Here is a 6,461-nt window from a genome sequence, read left to right as displayed (position 1 = left end):
TTATCCTCAGATGAAAGAAACCCCTAACAAATAGAATAGACATTCACTCTTTGTAAGTCATATTGATGACATATATTTTCACATTTGCAAAATGTACTTTTTTATTACAAAGAATTTTTTTTTTTCATTACAACCGTGATGTATATCATTGATCTTTCCCTTTGGTGATTATTAACATCATCCTTAAATTTAGAAAGTTCTTCCCTTCAAATTTCTACTTTGTCTGTGCTGTCCACATTCAATTCCTTAACATGCCTAGAATTTTTTGATAAATGATTTGCAACTCTTTATGGGCCCATGACTTGAAGGAGTTTGTGAATTCTCAAAAATAGTAAGTAAAATATTGTGTACACAGAAGCACGTGTATGGGTAGATGTTATAGCTCTCATCAGATTCTCAAAGATGTCTATTGACAAGATGCATTAAGGATACTATATGATCGAAATTTTAATTGCTCCTTTTTATTAAAAATATTGGCATGCTCAAACCAACAAAACACAAATGTGTACTTCAATAAATTCTCAGCAGGCAACATTCTGATTTGAGAAAGGAATCAAATCCATGCTAGCATCATATTTTAAGGAACCCCCCCTCTGAAAATACTTATTTCAGATCTAGTATGTTTCCTTACATTTCTTTTTTTTTTTTATCGTGCTTTAGTTGAAAGTCTACAACTCAAGTTAATTTCTCATACAAAAATTTATACACATATTGTTATGTGACAGTAGTTGTAATCCCTATAATGTGACAGAACACTCCCCCTTCCCACCCTGGGTTTCTCGTGCCCATCCAATCAACTCCTGTCCCTCCCTGCCTTCTTATCCAGCCTCTGGACAAGCTACTCATGTGGTCTCGTCTATCTCCTCGAACTAAGAAGCACACTCTTCATGAGTATTATTTGATGTTTTGTAATCCAGTCTAATCTTTGTACGAAGCGTGGGATTTGGGAAGGGTTTTAATTCTGGGTTAACAGAGTCTGGGGACATGGCTTTGGGGGTTCCTCCAGTCTCAGTCAGACCATTAGGTCTGGTCTTTTTATGTGAATTTGAGTTCTGCTCCACACTTTTCTCCCACTGTATCAGGGACTCTGTTGTGTTCTTTGTCAGGGCTGTCATTGGTGGTAGCTAGGCATCATGTAGTTTTTCTGGTCTCAGGCTGATGGAGTCTCTGGTTTATGTGGTACTTATGCCTCTTGGGCTAATGTTTTCCTTGTGTCTTTGGTGTTCTTCATTCTCCTTTGCTCCAAGTGGGTTGGGACCAATGGATGCATCTTAGATGGCTGCTCACAAGCTCTTATTTTTAATTGTAATTCTCCAGATTTCTTTACAACAAGACCCCAAGAGATTTTTATTTCACCAAGGTCTCTCTCATTCAGCAATAATTTTAAAACTCTACACAGAACTTTCCTCAGGGCAAGTTTCATCTCTTTATTCTGGAGGCTGTAGATCAGAGGGTTTAAAAGTGGAGTAACAATTGAGTAGAACATGGTCATGAACTTTTGCATCCCAGGCTGCTTGGCTGCCCCTGGGGTTACATACATCACAATGACTGAGCCATAAAATAGGGACACCACAACCAGGTGGGACATATAAGTGGAAAAGACCTTCTTCCTATGTGAACCACTGGGAAACTGAAACACAGCTTGAAGGACCAGAGTGTAGGACACAAGGATGAAGAATAAAGTGATGACAGGATCACAGCACTGAAAATGGTACAATTCAAAGTTGTTTTGGGATAAGGAACGTGGAGTTGGCCAACACTGCCCCAGATCACACAGGTAGTGTTCAATCACATTCAAACCACAGAATGGAACTTGGGAGATAAGACTGGCAGGTGTCAGTAACCAGAGGAAGCCACCCACCCAGCAGACAGACACAGGCTTCTGTAGACTTTCCTGGTCGTTATGATGGGATAGTGTAGTGGACAGCAGATGGCAACATACCTATCAAATGCCATGAGGCTCAGGAAGAATAACTCTGTGGCACAAAGAGAGAGGAAGATGTAGAACTGGAGGATACAGCCATTATAAGAGATGGTCTTTGTCTTGGAGAGGAAGTTGAACAATATGTTGGGCACATTCAAACTGATGTAGCAGATCTCCATGAAAAAGAAGTTGGCCAATAAGATATACATGGGAGTATGGATTTTCTGCTCCCACCACACAGCACAGGTAATAGTCCCGTTGGTCAAGATGCAGATGATGGAGAACAAAAATAAAAAGGAGAATTTCTATTTCTTGGCTCCACAGGAAACTCAGGGGGATGAATTCATGAATGGTAACCCTGACATTATTGGCATAAGAATTAGGCATTTCCCTGTAACCTGTAATGAGCACAGACATAATCAGTACTACATACTGAGTCACTTATTTTATTCAGTTCTCCACATCACCTCAATTTCTCATTGGAAGTAGGTGGTCCAAGTAGAAGATGAAATGAAATATTAATATTTAGTCAATGTAGAGAACTTTTATTAAAAAGCACAGTTGAAAGATGAATAGTAAAACACCATTGGACATTTCAGTTTAAATATTACCCACAAAGTTTTCTTGTTGTTGTTGTTCCTGTTTTAGTCTATAAGAAAAAAAGAGAGAGAAAGATGAATCATTATACACCTTCTCCAACGACCTTTATTTAATTAAAATGCAGTTAATGAGCTTCAGGAAGGTATTTATGCCCTTCAGCTAGGCTTGAATTATTTCATTATCTACACTTTTATTTCAGTCAGCAGTACAAGGTCCATTAAGTTTTAAAACCTCCCTATTTAATTTTATTGTTATAGACAATTACCTGTATCCATTGCCGTCAAGTTGATTCCAACTCATAGAGACCCTATAGGACAGAATAGAACTGCCCCATAGGGTTTCCAAGAAGCACCTGGTGGATTTGAACTGTCGACCCTTTGGTCAGCACCCAGAGAAGCTTGTACTCTAAGAAAATTGTTTCAGAAGGTATGGATTACCAGCAATTAAATAAGTACATTACACTAATGGATTAGAAGCACAAATCTATAAAATGAAACAGAGCTCATAAATAAATGGACACCAATTCATTAAATGTTGTTGTTAGGTGCTGTTGAGTCAGTTCTGACTCATAGTGACCCCATGTACAACAGAGCGAAAACTGCTCCATCCTGCACCATTCTCACAATAGTTGCTATGCTTGAGCCCGTCATTGAAGCCACTGTGTCAATTCATCTCGTTTGAGGGTCTTCTTTTCTTTTGTTGATCCTCTGCTTCACCAGGCATGATGTCCTTCTCCGGGGACTAGTTTCTCCTGATGAGATACCCAAAGTAGGTGAGATGAAGTCTCATCATCATGGCTTCTAAGGAGCATTCTGGCTGTACCTCTTCCAAGACAGATTTGTTCGTCCTTCTTGTAGTCCATGGTATATTTAATATTCTTTGCCAACACCATAATTCAAAGGCATCAATTCTTCAGTCTTCGATTTTCATTGCCCACTTTTCACATGCATATGAGACCATTGAAAATACCATGGCTTGGGTCAGGTAGACCTTAGTCCTCAAAGTGACGTCTTTGCTTTTAATACTTTAAAGAGGGCTTTTGCAGTAAATTTGCCCAATGAAGTACATTGTTTGATTTCCTGACTGCTACTTCCATGGGCGTTGATTGTGGATCCAAGTAAAATGAAATCCTTTACAACTTCAATATTTTCCCCGTTTAAGATGATGTTGCTTATTTGTCCAGTTGTGAGGATTTTTGTTTTCTGTATGTTGGGGTGTAATCCATACTGAAGGTGGTGGTCTTTGATTTTCATCAGTAAGTGCTTCAAGTCCTCTTCTCTTTCTGCAAGCAAGGGTGTGTCATCTGCATATCGAAGGTTGTTAATGAGTTTTCCTCCAATCCTGAAGCCATGTTCTTCTTCTTATAGTCCAGTTTCTCTGATTATTTGCTCAGCATACAGATTGAATACGTATGGTGAAAGGATACAACCCTGAGGCACAGCTTTCTGATTTTAAAGCACAAAGTATCCCCTTGTTCTGTTTCAACAAAGGTCTCTTGCTCTACATACAGATCCCACACGAGCAAAATGGAGTGTTCTGGAATTCCTATTCTTCACAGTGTTACCCATAATTTGTTATGATCCATGCAGTAGAGTGCCTTTACATAGCCAATAAAACATAGGTAGGCCAAGATCCATCTGACATCAGCAATGAAATCCCTTGTTCTATGTCCTCTTCTGAATTCAGCTTGAATTTACAGCAGTTACTGTGCTTTTTTTTTTTTTTTTTTTACTTGTTGGTGTATTGCTGCAACCATTTTTGAGTTATCTTCAGGAAAATTTTACTTACATGTGATATTATCTGATAATTGCTGCATTCTTTTGAACAAACTTTCTTTGGAATGGTGACAAATATGGATCTCTTCCAATCAGTTGGCCAGGTAGCTCTCTTCCAAATTTCTTGGCATAGACGAGTGAGCACCTCCAGCACTGCATCCATTTGTAGAAACATCTCAACTGGTATTCTGTCAATTCCTGGAGCCTTGTTTTGGAATTCTTCGTTCAACACCAATGGTTCTTGATCATATGCTGTCTCTTGAAATGGTTGAACATCAACCAGTTGTTTTTTTTTATATTGTACTTTAAGTGAAGGTTTACAGAACAAACTAGCTTCTCATCAAACAATTAGCACACATATTGTTTTGTGACATGGTTGGCAACCCCACAACAAGTCAACACTTTGCCTTCTCGACCTTGGGTTCTTTGTTACCAGCTTTCCTGTTCCCTTCTGCCTTCTAGTCCTTGCCCCTGGCTGGTGTGCCCTTTTAGTCCTGTTTTATTTTATGGGCCTGTCTAATCTTTGGCTGAAGGGTGAACCTCAGGAGTGACTTCATTACTGAGCTAAAAAGGTATCTGGGGGCCATTCTCTTGGGGCTTCTCCAGTCTCTGTCAGGCCAGTAAGTCTGGTCTTTTTTTTCTCTTCATGAGTTAGAATTTTGTTCTACATTTTTCTCCAGCTCTGTCCAGGACCCTCTATTGTGATCCCTGTCAGAGCAGTCAATGGTGATAGCCAGGCACCATCTAGTTGTGCTAGGCTCAGTCTGGTGGAGGCTGTGGTAGTTGTGGTTCATTAGTCTTTGGACTAATCTTTCTCTTGTGTCTTTGGCTGTCTTCGTTCTTCCTTGTTTCCGATGAGGTGAGACCAGTGGAGTGTCTTAGATGTTGCTCACAAGCTTTCAAGACCCCAGACACTACTCACCAAAGTAGAATATAGAACATTTTCTTTATAAACTGTGCTGTGCCAATTGAGCTAGATATTCCCCAAGACCATGGTCCCCATAGACCTCAGCCCAGTAATTTGGTCCCTCAGGGAGTTTGGATGTGTCTATGGAGCTTCCATGACATTGCCTTGGACAAGTTGTGCTGAATTCCCCATTATTTCAGCCAATTCTTTTTGGAGAGTTACTCTGTGTATTTTTTCCATTTTCTTCTGATACTTCCTGCATAAAAGCATAACTCAATATTTTGCCCATAGAAACCTTCAATAGTATAACTCGAGGCTTGAATTTTTTCTTCAGCTCTTTCAGCTTGAGAATGACGAGCATGTTCTTCCCTTTTGGTTTTCTAACTTCTTGTCTTTGAACATTTCATTATAACACTTTACCACAAGCTGCCCTTTGAAATCTTCAGTTCAGTTCTTTTACTTCATCAATTTTTCCATTTACTTTAGCTGCTCTACATTAAAGGGCAAGTTTCAGAGTCTCTGCTGACATCTATTTTGGTCTTTTCTTTCTTTCCTGTATTTCTAATGGCCTTATTTTTCTTAATGTAGGCTGTCGGTGATGTCATCTCACAACTCATCTGGTCTTCAGTCCTCGAGGTCTCTAAATTCACGTGTGATATACTCAGAGTCGTATTTTGGCTCTCATGGACTTTTTTTTATTGTGATTTAGATGAAGGTTTACAGAACAAACTAGTTTCTCATTGAAGAGTTAGTACACATATCATTCCATGACATTGGTTAACAACCCAATGACATGTCGTCACTCTTGCTTCTCAACCTTGGGTTCTCTGTTACCAGCTTTCCTTTCCCCTCTTGCCTTTTAGTCCTTGCCCCAGGGCTGGTGTGTCCCTTTGGTCTCATTTTGTTTTATGGGCCCATGTAATCTTTGTGTGTGTGTGTGTGTGTGTTTTTTAATTATACTTTAGGCAAAGCTTTACAGAAGAAACTAGTATCTCATTGAACAGATAGTACACACGTTGTGGTATGACCTTGGCTAACAACCCCACAACACATCAACACTCTTCCTTCTTAACCCTAGATTCCCTACTACCAGCTTTTCTGTTCTCTCCTGCGTTCTAGTCCCTGCTCCAGGGCTGACACGTCCCTTTAACTCTTGTTTTGTTCCATGGGCCTGTTCAATCTTTGGCTGAAGAGTGAACATCAGGAGTGCCCTCATTATTGAGCTGAAAGGGTGTCTGGGGGTCATACTCTTGGG

The sequence above is a fragment of the Elephas maximus genome, chromosome 10 (genome assembly GCF_024166365.1).
Source record: "Elephas maximus indicus isolate mEleMax1 chromosome 10, mEleMax1 primary haplotype, whole genome shotgun sequence".
NCBI lineage: Eukaryota > Metazoa > Chordata > Mammalia > Proboscidea > Elephantidae > Elephas > Elephas maximus.
Note: the sequence above shows the minus strand (reverse complement) of the source record.